Here is an 18,167-nt window from a genome sequence, read left to right on the forward strand (position 1 = left end):
AAAAAAAAAAAAAAAAAAAAAAAAAAAAAAAAAAAAAAAAAAAAAAAAAAAAAAAAAAAAAAAAAAAAAAAAAAAAAAAAAAAAAAAAAAAAAAAAAAAAAAAAAAAAAAAAAAAAAAAAAAAAAAAAAAAAAAAAAAAAAAAAAAAAAAAAAAAAAAAAAAAAAAAAAAAAAAAAAAAAAAAAAAAAAAAAAAAAAAAAAAAAAAAAAAAAAAAAAAAAAAAAAAAAAAAAAAAAAAAAAAAAAAAAAAAAAAAAAAAAAAAAAAAAAAAAAAAAAAAAAAAAAAAAAAAAAAAAAAAAAAAAAAAAAAAAAAAAAAAAAAAAAAAAAAAAAAAAAAAAAAAAAAAAAAAAAAAAAAAAAAAAAAAAAAAAAAAAAAAAAAAAAAAAAAAAAAAAAAAAAAAAAAAAAAAAAAAAAAAAAAAAAAAAAAAAAAAAAAAAAAAAAAAAAAAAAAAAAAAAAAAAAAAAAAAAAAAAAAAAAAAAAAAAAAAAAAAAAAAAAAAAAAAAAAAAAAAAAAAAAAAAAAAAAAAAAAAAAAAAAAAAAAAAAAAAAAAAAAAAAAAAAAAAAAAAAAAAAAAAAAAAAAAAAAAAAAAAAAAAAAAAAAAAAAAAAAAAAAAAAAAAAAAAAAAAAAAAAAAAAAAAAAAAAAAAAAAAAAAAAAAAAAAAAAAAAAAAAAAAAAAAAAAAAAAAAAAAAAAAAAAAAAAAAAAAAAAAAAAAAAAAAAAAAAAAAAAAAAAAAAAAAAAAAAAAAAAAAAAAAAAAAAAAAAAAAAAAAAAAAAAAAAAAAAAAAAAAAAAAAAAAAAAAAAAAAAAAAAAAAAAAAAAAAAAAAAAAAAAAAAAAAAAATTTGGGAAAAAAATGGCTGATAACGGTCAATTAAACGAATAATTTTTTTTAAAAGGTTGTAATCTTCAAAATGAGATCGATTGTCACACATATTCTAAATTAAACTTTTGACTATTGAATGCCTTTGCCGACCGATCCCTGAAAATTGACCCAACCCGAAATATTTTATTTCGATTTTATCTACAAGATTTATTTTATTCCTTTGAGGATTCCATTTTATTAATGATTAGATAAACGTTTTAAGCTTTTAAAGTGATACCCAAAAAGCTGGATTCTAAATACGATGACCAGGTTAAATTCTTCGTATGTAGCAAGTCTCCTAAATTTAGTTCACCCCGGGAACGCAACCAATTTTACGTGCCGAACTATAGACGTGAATTACCCTATTTACCCCCCTTTTACAGTAAAACAGAATTAAGTTAGCTCTGTGTATTTAACTGTTCTTGAAAAAGGGTTTGCTAAAAAACTCTACGGAGCTTATGTTAATTGTTTTCACAAAGCAAAGGTAATAAAAATTACCTTTACCTTTACCTATTCCAACTTAGTCAAAATAACTGGACATTCAGATTGTTCTATATTTGGGTGGTTTTCAAAATAATGAAGAAAAAGTGGGACATAAGAGTTGACATACATGCCATAATTTTTCAGGACCTTTCCGGGATTCTGAGTTAAAATTTCCGGGATTTTTACCCTTTGTCCGGGACATACACCGTGACATTAGTATTCGTCTGTTTCATGCATAAATATCATAAAATTACATGCAGTTTCCGGAGATAAACATTGTTCCCTCGCTTAGGAATAATTTGCTGCAAATGTCGTCTAGCTTTCTAAGGGGCAATTAGCCGGATATGCCTCCGTGGTCCACTCGAATGTAGTCCATATCAATATATAGTGCAATTTTCCCGCCTAGTAAAGGCCATTTTCATGCCAGATATAAGCTTTATTTGTGCTTGATTGTAAAAAGGAATGTCCGCAGATGATTTTAAGCTACGTTATATGCTTCAGAAGATGATTATAAGCTGCCTTGTAAAATGAAAGTGAAAGTAGGTATTTCCTGATGTCTACCTACGCAATATTAACGTTTTCATCACGTGTCTCAGTCACGTGGACCCTGGTTTCACTGCATTATGGTCAACCCCAAAATTTTTTGGGTATATTTTGATTGCCTAAAGACAGACCTTCAAGACAAGGGTAGTCTCGCAGGTAGTGAAAGGCTAGAAATTCTTGATAAAAATATGTTTGTAAGTTGTTAATTTTATATAGAAAATAGCAGCGGATGCATTTAATACCCTTTATACCTTAAAATGAAAAATTCGCACTTCGTGAAAATTGCTTCAACACATGTAAAACTGGGATTTTCTGATCGAAATTTTGGGGAATAAGCACCATTTTAAGACAAACATGGCATATTATTTGCATTTTTTGGGCAAATTTGAGATTTTTTCGGAAAGTAGGCAAAATTCTGATTTTTAAAGGGGATTCCCCACATCTCAGTTTTGCATCAGCGTCACCATTTTAGGTAAGAATGACAGAAATCGTTATTTTTCGTGTTTTCTAGCTGTTTCTTGCAAACAAATAATAGAAATAAGATAAGTAAGGCCGTTGGGGTACTATATTAAAGAAAAATTGGTATTATCTATGCCCCTGACACGTTTTTTGCAGGTGTGGACTGTCTGTCTGAATGGGGCATAATTCCAACAGTAGCCATTCTTTCAAACTGAAAGTTGGCAAAATTGTTGACAATTGACTTACGTACATTAATTGACTGCCCAAAAGAACGATTTTTAAAACTTTGGTATTTTTTAGGCATGAAGGGGGGAATTTTGCCGGATATGCCTCCGTGGTCCACTCGAATGTAGTCCATATCAAAATATAGTGCAATTTTCCGCCTAGTAAAGGCCATTTTCATGCCAGATATAAGCTTTTTGTGCTTGATTGTAAAAAAAGGGAAAGTCCGCAGATGATTTTAAGCTACGTTTTATGCTTCAGAAGTGATTATAAGCTGCCTTGTAAAATGAAAGTGAAAATAGGGTATTTCCTGATGTCTACCTACGCAATATTAACGTTTTCATCACGTGTCTCAGTCACGTGACCTTTGGTTTTACTGCATTATGGTCAACCCTTTTTTTTGGGTATTTTTTGATTGCCTAAGACAGACCTTCAAGACAAGGGTAGTCTCGCAGGGAGTGAAAGGCTAGAAATCTTGATAAAAATATGTTGTAAGTTGTTAATTTTATATAGAAAATAGCAGCGGATGCATTTAATACCTTCATACCTAAATGAAAATTCGCACTTCGTGAAAATTGCTTCACACATGTAAACTGGTTTTTTTTTGATCAGAATTGAGCAATAAGCACCATTTTAAGACAAACATGGCATATATTTGCATATTTTGGGCAAATTTGAGATTTTTTTTTTCGGAAAAGTAGAGCAAAATTCTGATTTTAAAAGGGTTTCCCCACATCTCAGTTTTGCATCAGCGTCACCATTTTAGGTAAGAATGGACAGAAATCGATTATTTTTGTGTTCTTCTAGCTGTTTCTTGCAAACAAATAATAGAAATAAGATAAGTAAGGCCGTATGATACTATATTTAATGAAAAATTGGTATTATCTATGCCCCTGACCCGTTTTTTGCAGGGTGGACTGTCTGTCTGAATGGGGCATAATTCCAACAGTAGCCATTCTTTCAAACTGAAAGTTTGGGAAATTGTTAAAAACCCAAAATACCTTACCCCAGCAATTTGCGAGTACCCCTTTACAGCTGGGCCGACTGAGGCATCATGAAAGTGCCCTTACCCAAGGTCACACCCCAATAGGAGTTGCCCGGAATCGAACCTGGGGCCTTCACCTTGTAGGACAGCGTATTAGCCCTATCAAAACCCAATGCGTCCGCACGAGTTCTTCATTGATTTATGTTAAATTATGTGGTAGTAAGTTGTTGGCTCAGCTCAATTTCAGGGTCGTGGGTTCGAGCCCAGTGGGGTCAGGACTTCACATATGACACTGTACTGGGTTTTTCCAAGAAGCGGACTCGAGAGTGGTTTTCCCGTAAGCTTAAAACTCTGCACATTTAAAGCAAAATCTCTTTTTTTCATTTCCAACATCTTACTCTCACCCAAAATTTCACATCTTGTGATGGAACCCTCTTCACAAAAAAAGTAGTGAAAAAGTACAAATTTTAATGTGGAACACACAATTTCATAACCCCATTTGTTTTCTAAGTCCCAATGTTTTTTAAGATCTTTATCCTTTCAGCTGTGAAGACACAGTATGTTTTTTTGTTTAATAGATCAACTTTCTCAGACATTTGATGAAGTTATAACACCCCAAAATGTCCCCTTTGCAACTTTTTAGTTGTTTAAGTGTCAGATTTCTTTTATTTTTATTTTTAATAAAATTAGATTAAAACTTTATTTGAGCCGTACCTTTAGAAAACCAAAATACCGTAGTTGGTTTGTGACCAGCATGGATCCAGACCCGCCTGCGCATTTGCCAAATGTGGTCAGGATCCATGCTGTTCCTAACAGTTTCTCTAATTCCAAGAGGCTTTAAAAGCAAACAGCATGGTTCTTGATCAGACTGCGCAGATGCGCAGGCTGGTCTGGATCAAAGCTGGTCACAAAACCACTATGTTGGTTTTTTCGTTTGGGACGGCTCATTTTCCTTGAAAAGGGAAATTACAGTTCATAAAAAAGCAGCTTTCAATTTGACATATTAAGAACTGTTCAACATTCAAAAAGCCAAAAGTGATGTCCCCTGTGCACCCTTTTTTGACATTCATTTAATTTACCTTATATAAGAAACTCTGGACAATTTAAAATTCATAGTTTGATTTTTTCAGAAGTAACCGTTTTCAAGTTAAAAAGTGGAAACATCAATTGTTTGGCTTCTCAAGCTCTTAAGTTTACCCACATATAGTAAATGTTCCAAGTGAATATTGTGTAGTCGAGAAAAAATGTACTTACTATGGAACTTTTTCTATGAATTATATTTTGCTGCAGTTTGTCCCCTGTGGGATCTTCTTAGTAACATAATAAAGTATGTATGAATTTTACTGTCACATTTACCATGCATGGTTTTTTTGTCATTTTCTACTCTCTGTAAGTAGTGCATGTAGAATAAATGATTTCAATGTGTTGGGTTTTGTTTAAGGTCACTATTTTTCATTTAAAGGAACAGATGCTGTTGAATAAGCAGTGTTTGTTGGAAATTTTTTTTATGAACAGTAAACTAATAATGCATGAATATTATATGATTTTCAGTATGTGTCCCCTGTGCATTGCAATATAACTCAATTTTGAGTTGAAAATTTTAGAAATTAAGATTACTGGACATTCTTGAAATTTGGCATGTTTTAAACATTCAAATTTTGAGGAAAAATAGGTTTTTATAATAATATGTTAATTAATTCATTAAGCAACAATTTTCTAGGTAAAATTTTATTTTCATGTCAGATTTGTGCAGAAAGGCTGATTTTAAAACCCAAACTCCACAAACATTTGATTGAATAAGTTTCAAACCATACACATTACACCTATATCTTATATGTTGAAAATATAACTGTTAATATATTTCCTTATCATAAAACACTGCAACATTTATCACCCATCATACTGCAATTGAAATTCACTGAACTTTCAAATTAAAGGCTGAACTATTTTCTGATGTTTTTTTTTCAACACTTTCCCAAAGTTATTTCCTTGAATTTTGAAGTATTTGCTATCATATAAAATAGGTGACCACCATAAGAAAAAGGGTTTTCAACTCCATACATGGGCATTACGTCCCGGTTTGCCCGGGATTGTCCGGAAATCACATACTCGTCCCGGTGTCCCGGACAGTGTTGAAATGTCCCTGAAAATTAAAAAAAAAAAAAACAAAAAAAACTCCCCAAAAATCTAGTTCTTTTGGTCCTTTTAAATTTTTTGAATTTTACATTAATAAAACACATAAACAGTCCCCGGGGTCACATTGTTTATTCCTAATTATCCGATAATCGGTTTCATGCCCTCGAGCAGGACACAGGGTTAATTAAGCCAGCTCCGTCGACACTCATATTGAACGCGCCCTGCGATCTTTGATGACCCAGATTAATTTACAGTAGCTATTTTGATGACCTTGATTATGAATTACAAAATTATGAAATCAATAACGTTTTATGATAATTTTATATTAGCAACAATAGCCGAAAATCTCGTTGTTTTTAGCACGTTGGCGGTGAAGTACATGTAGCCTTGATTGGAAGAAATGGCTGAAAACGGTCAATTAAACGATAATTTTTTTAAAAAAGGTTGTAATCTTTCAAAATGTAGATCGATTGTCACACATATTCTAAATTAAACTTTTGACTATTGAATGCCTTTTGCCGACCGATCCATGAAAATTGACCCAACCCGAAATATTTTATATCGATTTTATCTACAAGATTTATTTTATTCCTTTGAGGATTCCATTTTATTAATGATTAGATAAACGTTTAAGCTTTAAAGTGATCCCAAAATAAGCTGGATTCTAAATCACGATGACCAGGTTAATTCTTCGTATGTAGAAAGGGTCTCCTAATTCAGTTCCCCTCGGGAACGCAACCAATTCACGTCCCGAACTGTAGACGTGAATTACCCTATTTACCTCCCTTTTACAGTAAAACAGTTTAAAGTTAGCTCTGGTTTTTAAACTTTTCTTGAAAAAGGGTCCCCTAAAAAGCCTACGGAGCTTTTTGTTAATTGTTTCACAAAGAAAAGGGTAAATAAAATTACCTTTACCTTTACCTATTCCAACTTAGTCAAAATAAACTGGACATTCAGATTGTTCTATATTTGGGTGGTTTTCAAAATAATGAAGAAAAAGTGGGACATAAGAGTTGAAAATACATGCCATTAAATTTTTTAGGACCTTTCCGGGGTTCTGAGTTAAAATTTCCGGGTTTTTCCCTTTGTCCGGGACATACACCGTGACTTAGTATTCGTCTGTTTCATGCATAAATATCATAAAATTACATGCAGTTTCCGGAGATAAACATTGTTCCCTCGCTTAGGAATAATTTGCTGCAAATGTCGTCTAGCTTTCTAAGGGGCAATTAGCCGGATATGCCTCCGTGGTCCACTCGAATGTAGTCCATATCAATATATAGTGCAATTTTCCCGCCTAGTAAAGGCCATTTTCATGCCAGATATAAGCTTTATTTGTGCTTGATTGTAAAAAGGAATGTCCGCAGATGATTTTAAGCTACGTTATATGCTTCAGAAGATGATTATAAGCTGCCTTGTAAAATGAAAGTGAAAGTAGGTATTTCCTGATGTCTACCTACGCAATATTAACGTTTTCATCACGTGTCTCAGTCACGTGACCATGGTTTCACTGCATTATGGTCAACCCCATATTTTTTGGGTATATTTTGATTGCCTAAAGACAGACCTTCAAGACAAGGGTAGTCTCGCAGGTAGTGAAAGGCTAGAAATCTTGATAAAAATATGTTGTAAGTTGTTAATTTTATATAGAAAATAGCAGCGGATGCATTTAATACCTTCATACCTAAAATGAAAAATTCGCACTTCGTGAAAATTGCTTCAACACATGTAAAACTGGTATTTTCTGATCAGAATTGAGCAATAAGCACCATTTTAAGACAAACATGGCATATTATTTGCATATTTTGGGCAAATTTGAGATTTTTTTCGGAAAGTAGGCAAAATTCTGATTTTTAAGGTGTTCCCCACATCTCAGTTTTGCATCAGCGTCACCATTTTAGGTAAGAATGACAGAAATCGATTATTTTTCGTGTTCTTCTAGCTGTTTCTTGCAAACAAATAATAGAAATAAGATAAGTAAGGCCGTATGATACTATATTTAATGAAAAATTGGTATTATCTATGCCCCTGACACGTTTTTTGCAGGTGTGGACTGTCTGTCTGAATGGGGCATAATTCCAACAGTAGCCATTCTTTCAAACTGAAAGTTGGCAAAATTGTTAAAACCAATTATACCTTACCCCCAGCAATTTGCGAGTACCCATTTACAGCTGGGCCGACTGAGGCAATCATGATAAAGTGCCTTACCCAAGGTCACACCGCAATAGGAGTTGCCAGGAATCGAACCTGGGGCCTTCACCTCTGTAGGACAGCGTATTAGCCCTATCAACCAATGCGTCCGCACGAGTTCTTCATTGATTTATGTTAAATTATGTGGTATGTAAGTTGTTGGCTCAGCTCAATTCAGGGGTCGTGGGTTCGAGCCCCAGTGGGGTCAGGACTTCACATATGACACTAGTACTGGTTATTCCAAGAAGCGGACTCGAGAGTGGTTCCAGTAAGCTTAAACTCTGCACATTTAAAGCAAAATACTCTTTTTTTCATTACCAACATCTTACTCTCACCAATATTTCACATCTTGTGATGGAACCCTCTTCACAAAAAAAGTAGTGAAAAAGTACAAAATTTTAATGTGGAACACTACAATTTCATAACCCCATTAGTTTTCTAAGTCCTAATGTTTTTCTAAGATCTTTATCCTTTCAGCTGTGAAGACACAGTATGTTTTTTTGTTTAATAGATCAACTTTCTCAGACATTTGATGAATGTATATACACCCAAAAATGTCCCCTTTGCAACTTTTTAGTTGTTAAGTGTCAGATTTCTTTTATTTTTATTTTTAAATAAAATTAGATTATACTTTATTTGAGCCGTACCATGAGAAAACCAACATACCGTAGTTGGTTTGTGACCAGCATGGATCCAGACCAGCCTGCGCATTTGCACAGTGTGGTCAGGATCCATGCTGTTCGCTAACAGTTTCTCTAATTCCAAGAGGCTTTAAAAGCAAACAGCATGGTTCTTGATCAGACTGCGCAGATGCGCAGGCTGGTCTGGATCAAAGCTGGTCACAAATCCACTATGTTGGTTTTTTCGTGGCACGGCTCATTTTCCTTGAAAGGGAGTTACAGTTCATAAAAAAGCAGCTTTCAATTTGACATATTAAGAACTGTTCAACATTCAAAAAGCCAAAAGTGATGTCCCCTGTGCACCCTTTTTTGACATTCATTTAATTTACCATTATATAAGAAACTCTGGACAATTTAAAATTCATAGTTTGCATTTTTTCAGAAGTAACCAGTTTTCAAGTTAAAAAGTGGAAACATCAATTGTTTGGCTTCTCAAGCTCTTAAGTTTACCCACATATATGTAAATGTTCACAAGTGAATATTGTGTAGTCGAGAAAAAATGTACTTACTATGAACATATTCTATGAATATATATTTTGCTGCAGTTTGTCCCCTGTGCATCTTCTTAGTAACATAATAAAGTATGTATGAATTTTACTGTCACATTTTACCATGCATGGTATTTTGTCATTTTCTACTCTCTGTAAGTAGTGCATGTAGAATAAATGATTTCAATGTGTTGGTTATGTTTAAGGTCACTTATTTTTCATTTAAAGGAACAGATGCTGTTGAATAAGCATGTGTTTGTTGTGAAATTTTTTTTATGAACAGTAAACTAATAATGCATGAATATTATACTGATTTTCAGTATGTGTCCCCTGTGCATCTGCAATATAACTCAATTTTGAGTTGAAAATTTTAGAAATTAAGATTACTGGACATTCTTGAAATTTGGCATGTTTTAAACATTCAAATTTTGAGGAAAAAATAGGTTTTATAATAATATGTTAATTAATTTTCATTAAGCAACAAATTTTCTAGGTAAAATTTTATTTTCATGTCAGATTTGTGCAGAAAGGCTGATTTTAAAAACCAATCTCCACAAACATTTGATTGAATAAGTTTCAAACCATACACATTACACCTATATCTTATATGTTGAAAATATAACTGTTAATATATTTCCTTATCATAAAACACTGCAACATTTATCACCCATCATACTGCAATTGAAATTCACTGAACTTTCAAATTAAAGGCTGAACTATTTTCTGATAGTTTTTTCTCAACACTTTCCCAAAGTTATTTCCTTGAATTTTGAAGTATTTGCTATCATATAAAATAGGTGACCACCATAAGAAATAGGTTTTCAACTCCATACATGTCATACGTCCCGGTTTGCCCGGGATTGTCCCGGAAATCACATACTCGTCCCGGTGTCCCGGACAGTGTTGAAATGTCCCTGAAAATTAAAAATACAGAAAACAAAAATAACTCCCCAAAAATCTAGTTCTTTTGGTCTATAAATTGTTGAATTTTACATTAATAAAACACAATAAACAGTCCCCGGTGTCACATTGTTTATTCCTAATTATCCGATTAATCGGTTTCATGCCCTCGAGCAGGACACATGTTAATTAAGCCAGCTCGATCGACACTCATATTGAACGCGCCCTGCGATCTTTTGATGACCCAGATTAATTTACAGTCAGCTATTTTGATGACCTTGATTATGAATTAACAAAATTATGCAATCAATAACAGTTTTATGATAATTTTATATTAGCAACAATAGCCGAAAATCTCGTTGTTTTTAGCACGTTGGCGGTGAAGCTACATGTAGCCTTGATTGGAAGAAATGGCTGATAACGGTCAATTAAACGATAATTATTTTAAAAGGTTGTAATCTTTCAAAATGTAGATCGATTGTCACACATATTCTAAATTAAACTTTTGACTATTGAATGCCTTTGCCGACCGATCCATGAAAATTGACCCAACCCGAAATATTTTATATCGATTTTATCTACAAGATTTATTTTATTCCTTTGAGGATTCCATTTTATTAATGATTAGATAAACGTTTAAGCTTTAAAGTGATACCAAATAAGCTGGATTCTAAATCACGATGACCAGGTTAATTCTTCGTATGTAGCAAGTCTCCTAATTCAGTTCACCTCGGGAACGCAACCAATTCACGTGCCGAACTATAGACGTGAATTACCCTATTTACCTCCCTTTTACAGTAAAACAGAATTAAGTTAGCTCTGTGTATTTAACTGTTCTTGAAAAAGGGTCGCTAAAAAGCTCTACGGAGCTTATGTTAATTGTTTCACAAAGCAAAGGTAAATAAAAATTACCTTTACCTTTACCTATTCCAACTTAGTAAAAAATAACTGGACTTTCAGATTGTTCTATTTTTGGGGTGGTTTTCAAAATAATGAAGAAAAAGGGGGACATAAGAGTTGAAACTGCCATAATTTTTCGGGACCTTTCCCGGGATTTGGTTAAAATTTCCGGGATTTTTCCCCTTTTGTCCGGGACCAAAACCCGTGACTTTATTCGTTGTTTCATGCAAAAATATCATAAAATTTACATGCGTTTCCCCGGAGAAAAAAACATTTTTCCCCCTCCTTAGGAAAAATTTTCTGCAAATGTCGTCTAGCTTTCTAAGGGGCAAAGCCGGATATGCCCCGTGGTCCACTCAAATGTAGCCCATTAAATTTTTGCAATTTTCCCCCCTGTAAAGCATTTTCATCCCAGTTTAAACTTTTTTGTCTTGATTGAAAAAAAGGGAAATTTCCCGCAGATGTTTTTAAGCTACGTTATTGCTTCAGAAGATGATTATAACTCCCTTGTAAAATGAAAGTGAAATTTAGGTTTTCCCTGATGTCTACCTACGAAATATTAACGTTTACACGTGTCTCATCACGTGACCTGGTTTCATGATTATATATTAAAAAATAGCGGGATGTTTTTAATCCTTTCATACCTAGTGAGAGGTATGGAAAGGCTGAACACCACAAACCCCAGCTGTTCTTTTTTCAATAAAATCCCCTCCTTCATTTCGGTGTTTCGACATTTTTTTAGCATATCAATTTTTAGAGCTTTTATTACCCAAAAAAACAGATCGCTACTTTAGAAAAAGAAAAGAAAAGGGGGGGTTTAACTTTTTTATAAGAAAACTACGTTCGTTAAAAACAACCCCCTGATTTTATATTTTCGCTTCTTTCAATTTTCTTTTCGTGACTTAAATTCTTTTGCCGCCATTTTTACTAGCAGGCAAATAGGAAAAATGCCGTTTCTTAGAATGCAAGGAAACTTTCGAAACCGGTAGGGTAAAAATAACCGTTGGCCGAGAAAATGCACTGGAAAAGGAAAAAAAATTTTAAAATATTTTATTTTGGTACTTGGACTAGACCTGCGGAGGCTTACATTTATTTGGTGTGTCACCTAAACTGATGCGTGTTTTAAATGAAAAAGTGTTGAAACACGGCGTTTAAAAAAACTAAGTAAAAAGTACGTCGGTAAGAATGACGTGATTTTTTTTTTATTTTTTTCGGGTTTTTTTATCTTCTTTTTTTGGAGAGCACTCATTAATTTTAAGATATGTTGCAGCCCTTACCTTGTCGGGGAGATGTTATTTGAAAAAGGGTCAATACAATAAAATAAATGTTCAATTAAATTAAAACAAAAGATGAATTGTACCCCAATTAAAAAAAAAAAAGTAGGGTGTTTAACATAAAGTGCTTAGACTAACAACGGCGCCATACATACGGACTTAAAAGGGAAATTATACTATAGTTTGCTATTGTCCTTTTGCACCTGTTACAATTTTCACAATTGAAAATTTGGTAAACTGGCTGTTTTTCCCCTTTTTAATCACGCGTAATTAACACTTTATTTAGGAAATATGACAAGACCGTGTCCCACGACCCGATTTTCGTTCCCCATTGTAGCATTAAAAACCTAATAATGTAGCCCTCAAACAAAATCTCAAAAAAATAAGTTAATTTTTGGGTATTATTTATTTTCTTTTTTTCTTTTTCCGGGGGAAACTAACAAACTAAAGAAACATAGAAAAGAAATAAAATTTTTAATTTATGTGCAAAAAGCGCGTGAAAAACTGACCCTCACCAGCGATTCCCCCTGTTTTTTTCCCGTTTTTAAAAATTTTTATTCTTTTATGTTGTTCTTTTATAAAGGGGGGGTTTTCCATTGAATTTCGTACTTTGGGACTAAAAAAGGGTTCCTTTAACCCAGTGTTCCTTATTTAACCCCATTCCCCATTAAACCCAGGGTTTTTACATTGAAATTAAAAAAAGGAATTAGGTCGGGGAAATTTAGAAATGTTCCTTAAAAAACCGAGTGTTTTCCCATAAGGCCCAGTTCCCTTTTTAAAGGGGGTTTTACGTATTGTCCCCACCCCTGATTTTCTAAGGGCACAAAAGGGGCCCCAATTTTTGCAAAAAACAAAGTAGAGTTACGATACCCTTTCGGGGCAGAGTCAACTTTTAATGGAAAATAACGCTCCAAGTTTTAAACAAAAAGCTTTGACTGTTAAGGGAAAATTGACATAAAAGCAAAAAATAACCAAAAATCTGATATTTTTTTTAACATTGGGACAAAAATTCTTTCAAAAAAAACAAATGGAGTTTTTAGTTTCTTCTGTATAAGTCGCTATTTATGGGAACAAGGGTTGCAAACTTTAAAGAATAGCTTTGTTTGTTTTGGAGAAAAGCGACCTAAAAAAAAAAATGAACTAGGGAATGCCCAAACCGATCAAATGGACAATTAAAATCATATTTAAAAAAAAAAAAGCTAAAAATCATTTTCATATCATTGTCTGCTAATAGGTTTGGCAAAAATTATCGTCTTTGAAAAAAATGCCTTAGTTCTATTTAATTTAACACATGAAAAAATAAAGGAAAAGTTCATAATTTTGTAACGCATGACCAAAAAAACCCCAGTCTTTCGGGGAAATTCACAGAAGTACACAGTCCCCTTAGGGAAGGGCTAGAAGCGCAATAAGTCACGGAAATGGGTGGACGGTTGCCGGGTTTCCCAACCTGGCCTTCCAATCCTGAGGTCGGGGGTTTCGACCCCCGGGGCACTATCGGAATTTTCAGAAACCTTTTCGTGTTTCCCCCCCAACTAGGGTAGGTAGGCCCCCAGGCAACCTTGCGTTTCGGCTTCCGGGGGCACTTTAAAAGAACCGGGGCGTCTATTCGAAACGAGCTAGGCAATTAGCCGGACAACCCTGTATCTATTTCTATCTCTCTGTCGGGGGGGGCTTTGTCTCACTCTGCCCCCTCGGGTCAAGCCTGTGTCTGTACTAGTAGGGTTAATTTGCGCCCTGTGTGGCTGTTTTAAACATGTAAAGCGCATTTGAACTAAATTGTCATAAAAAGGGCGCTTTTTAAAAATCGGGTAAATATAGTAAAAAATAATAAAATAATGAAAAAACCCTTTTATTTCTTAAACAGATAGAAAGATGGTCACAAACCAAATGTTTTTTAAATACCAGTAACTAATTGCAAAGGAGATGTCTCAAGAAATCCTCGATAAAACAAAAAAGTCGCCAGAAAAATTTTAAACGGTACGGTCGCTCACATGCGAACGTTTCTTGAAAAAAGAAAACAGTTGTTGCTACACTTTTTGGGTCTTTTGGATCAGATTATGGTACATTTAGGGTATACAATTTAGTTATTGGCATTACAAATTTACAGTTTTCATTATCTTGCAAGAGACAAGAAAACGTTTTTTTAAATTTTTTCTTTTTTGTTTTATAAGAAACCTCTGGGGGGCCATTTGATTAAGTCGTGACACAAATCATTGCCCTCACCGATGTGGGTTCGAGCTTTATCGGGGCGTGAATTCGTCAGGAGAAGCCATCCATGGCTTGGGAAAGGGCAGATGGTTTACCCACGCCCGCTCGTGAAAAAAGTCAAAAAAAAAAACACAAAAAACATGGTATTTAAGTATTCAAAAAAGGACAAAAAATTTTTTATACAGAGAGTTTTTCCCCCTAGCAAGCATTGCATCGGGGTTGCAAAAATTCCCACCCATAAGACACTTATGTAGTTTTCTAACAGAAATTTTCAACAGTCATTTTTCCTCTTTAAATGCCCTTACTAGACAGTCTTTTATTTTTTTAATCTGCCCCTTTTTTTGCTTGCAACTTAAAAATTATTTGCTCTTGCTAGGTCCCCCCCTTCCGTGAATGACTTCGGCAGTATTTTCCCCTGTTTTTCCAGCAGTGTCTTCACACGTTTAATGTATAAAACAAAACGGGGAAGTTTAGTCACACTTTTGAATTTTTGTTATCAATTTGTTTTTCATGTTTTTTTTTTGAGTTTTAAAAGGATGGGAATTTCATAATTGAAATAAAAAATTGCTGTATTTTTTTTGGTATAAAATTTTTTATTGAAATCTTTATGAACGGGAAAAATATAAACCCATTTCAATCTCGCACTTCACACGTAAACGAATTAAAACATATCGAACAAGCCCATGTGCATGGCCCTTTGGCCTCAATTTTTCTCTCGCAGGGTGTTACTCTTCACAAATTACAAAAACTTGGTAAAAATTTTTCTAAATGAACCGGTTTAAGAAACAAAATTATTTGTTTGCTGTATAAAAATGTTTTCGCACATTTTACATTTCGCTAAAATGTGTGTATGAAACAAAATCCCCAATGCAAATTTGAGTAAATTATGCAAATTAGCATCACTAAATCATTTCTTCAAATCATTTCTAAGAAAATTTATTTATCTTTCGAGTATTTTTTTAAAACTGTGAATATTTAACTTTTTTTTTTTTTTTTCTTTGTTTACATTTCGCCCACAGTGCACGGGGCCCGGTTGTCTAAACGGAAGTTCATTGGGAATTTCATCCAATTTTTTTCTGTAACTAGACGTGGCTTTAAATTATGGGATTGTCTCTACGATACAAGTTTTGAGACAAGTGGCTGGTGCACGTGATAGATAAATTACCACTTGTTAATATAAAAAGTACCCATTTCCCCGAACTCAGCTACGCTTTTCACGTTTTAGCTGGTTCTTACAGAAAACTGGGGGGAAGGGTATAAAGTTCAGTGGTTTTTTTTCTGGTCTTGTGCAATGATGTTTTAACCCTTTTTCTCCCTTAATACTATTATCAATTTTTGACGTCGGCGGTGTGATAAAGCCATTAAAAAAAAAATGATAAACACAGGAAATAAAAAAGTTTTGAGTTGACTCGTTTATAGTTAAAAAACTGGGTAAAAATTGATTTGTTTATGTATAAAAAGAAAGCAAATTTTTTTGATGTTTTCAGCAGGAAAGCAAAATTTGGATAAAAAGAAAAAAAATTGGATTTCCCCCTACGAATGTTAAAACTCGGGGGGCCTCGCTTTTTTATTTTATTAAACTCTTTTTTAAAAAATTCAATTGAAAAGCCCTTTATTTTAACCTTTATGTATAAAATATGAAAACGACATTTTGACCATTTTCAAAATTTCTTTTTTTTAACCCTTTTTTTTCGTACCCTTACTTTCAAAACTAGCTATAAACGGAAATTTTTTCTTCATTGATTAATAATTGATTTTTAGCAATTTTTCTTTCTTTTTTGTAAAGTTCGGGGAAAAGCATGAGTTAAAAAGGGTTTCGTTTGAAATTGAAATTGAAATAAAAGGATAGTTTTGGTCAGTTTTATTAGTAAGTTTTTTCAGGATTTTTTTCCGACGGGATTTAACGTTTTTTGCAACAAATAGGTCAGTAGATAAGTATACAACTACCAAATAAAAGGAAAAACATAATTTTCTTACTGCGTTTTCAAAACTTTTTTTTTTTTGAAACACAAAAAGAATTTTGGGTTTTTTTTTTTTTTTTTAATTTACTTTTCTAATGCAATGCCCCCAAACGTGAATGTAAATAATCATCACATTTGTCGACAATTCCATTTGGTACTTCCCCTTTTTTCTGAAGTGGTGTATTTTTCTGAGTCAAATTTTTAAAAATTGTTTTAGCTTTGAACGCGTTGAAAAAAAAAGTGAAGACATTTCCTTGTGTTAAACTAAATTCTGATTTTAAAAATTTTTCTGGAACCCAATGTATTTATTAAAGATGAATTCTCGTGTCCCCGAAAGTTTTTTAATAAACCGTTTTCTCGAAAGTGTTAATTCTTGTTTTAGGGAAAACCAAAAAGAAATTGAAAGCCAAAGTGAAAAAGGATTTAAATTTTTCAAAAAATTTTTTTAAAAATCACAAAAGATTTCCCGAGTGGAATGCCATCTGTTCTCATTTAAAGCTTCAGTAAAACAATTGGACAAATATATCAGGTAGAGGAACAGGGCTTGTTTACGGGGGTTTAAATAGCCCTTAAAACATGTTGGGAAACTAAACATCATCATCAAAAAGACATACCCCACATCTCATTACATCTCAACGCTTCACACCCCCCACCATCATCACAACAACAATATTTTTTACCCAACATCATCTCTCATCACTAGGCAACATTGCAGTCAAAAGGTATAAAAATCCATTAGCACCCATTGCTATTAACTCATTTTTAAAACGCTATGGCCCGGCGGTGCATTTTAAATTTAACTTCTTTTATCCCAAAAGGTCTGAAAGTTTTTAATTGCAGTTCCTGAGATATGCACAACCCAATGCATACCTTTTTTTACCAGGGATGTTTTCTCTTAACATTCAATTACAATGATGAGAGGTGTTCTGAAAAACTGTTGAAAAAGACCTTTAAACCCCAACACACACACACCTCGGAGGTGTTCCTTTTGATTTATATGTGATACCCAAAAAATAATTAGAGGAAATTAGTGTCTTTTTTTTAAAAAGGGGCAATTTTGGTGAATATTGAAGTACCATTTATAGGGGTTTATCACAATATTTTTTGCGCATCAAAACGGCTGCAAACGATAATCATATAACTTTAAAATTTTTACGTTTACCATCGCGTAGTTTTGGGTATGGAGCGTCCTTGCGCAAAAAAAAATATACTGACAAATTTGGGGGGTGCATTTTTTTTTAAAAATTTTTTGGTGTGAGGGTTTTTTGGGGGGGATAGTCGGGGAAGTACGTCTCCAAGAAACATCTTCCCCAATTGAAAACATTTTTTTGGAAAAAAAAAGTTCAACTTTTTCGTCGGTAAGATTCAGCCGACTCGCATTTAAAAGTGCCGGCTCAGAAAATGCCCTATAATTTTTGTGCCCCCCAAATCGTTTTTTAGAGGGGGGGGGTCAAAGTTTTGCCTTTCCGTACATTTTGTGGGGTGCAATCTAAAAAGATTTTGACCCAATCATTAAACATTATGGTTGTTATTCATGGGTGGCCTCGGGTTTTTTAGAGACAAGGTTATAGCCCTTGACAGTCAAAAATATGCATAAAAGTTTTAAAAATTTGTGCCAAAAACAAAAACAAAATTATATGACCTAAAGTTATGAAACCATACAGACACATACTCAGCATGTGAAGCTTTGCACCAGGAGTTTTATGTCAGATTTCACTCAGTAAAACAAGATTTATTGCCCCTGACTTAGTAAAAACAAGGGCCTAAAAATTTGTGTCGCGTGTATCAAAAATACTCTTTGACCTAGGGTCATGAAACAAGCCGCAAAGGCAGAATCAATGTTTTCCAGCATTGGTTAACATAAGTGAA

The 18,167-nt window shown here is 33.0% G+C and overlaps 1 protein-coding gene across 1 annotated transcript in view; it reads right to left on the bottom strand.

Annotated features, from left to right (window-relative positions):
• Positions 1-18,167, bottom strand: part of LOC123554754 (uncharacterized) — an 85,796-nt gene that overhangs the window by 27,323 nt on the left and 40,306 nt on the right. The window lies entirely within an intron of this gene.

The sequence above is a fragment of the Mercenaria mercenaria genome, chromosome 7 (assembly GCF_021730395.1).
Source record: "Mercenaria mercenaria strain notata chromosome 7, MADL_Memer_1, whole genome shotgun sequence".
Lineage (NCBI taxonomy): Eukaryota > Metazoa > Mollusca > Bivalvia > Venerida > Veneridae > Mercenaria > Mercenaria mercenaria.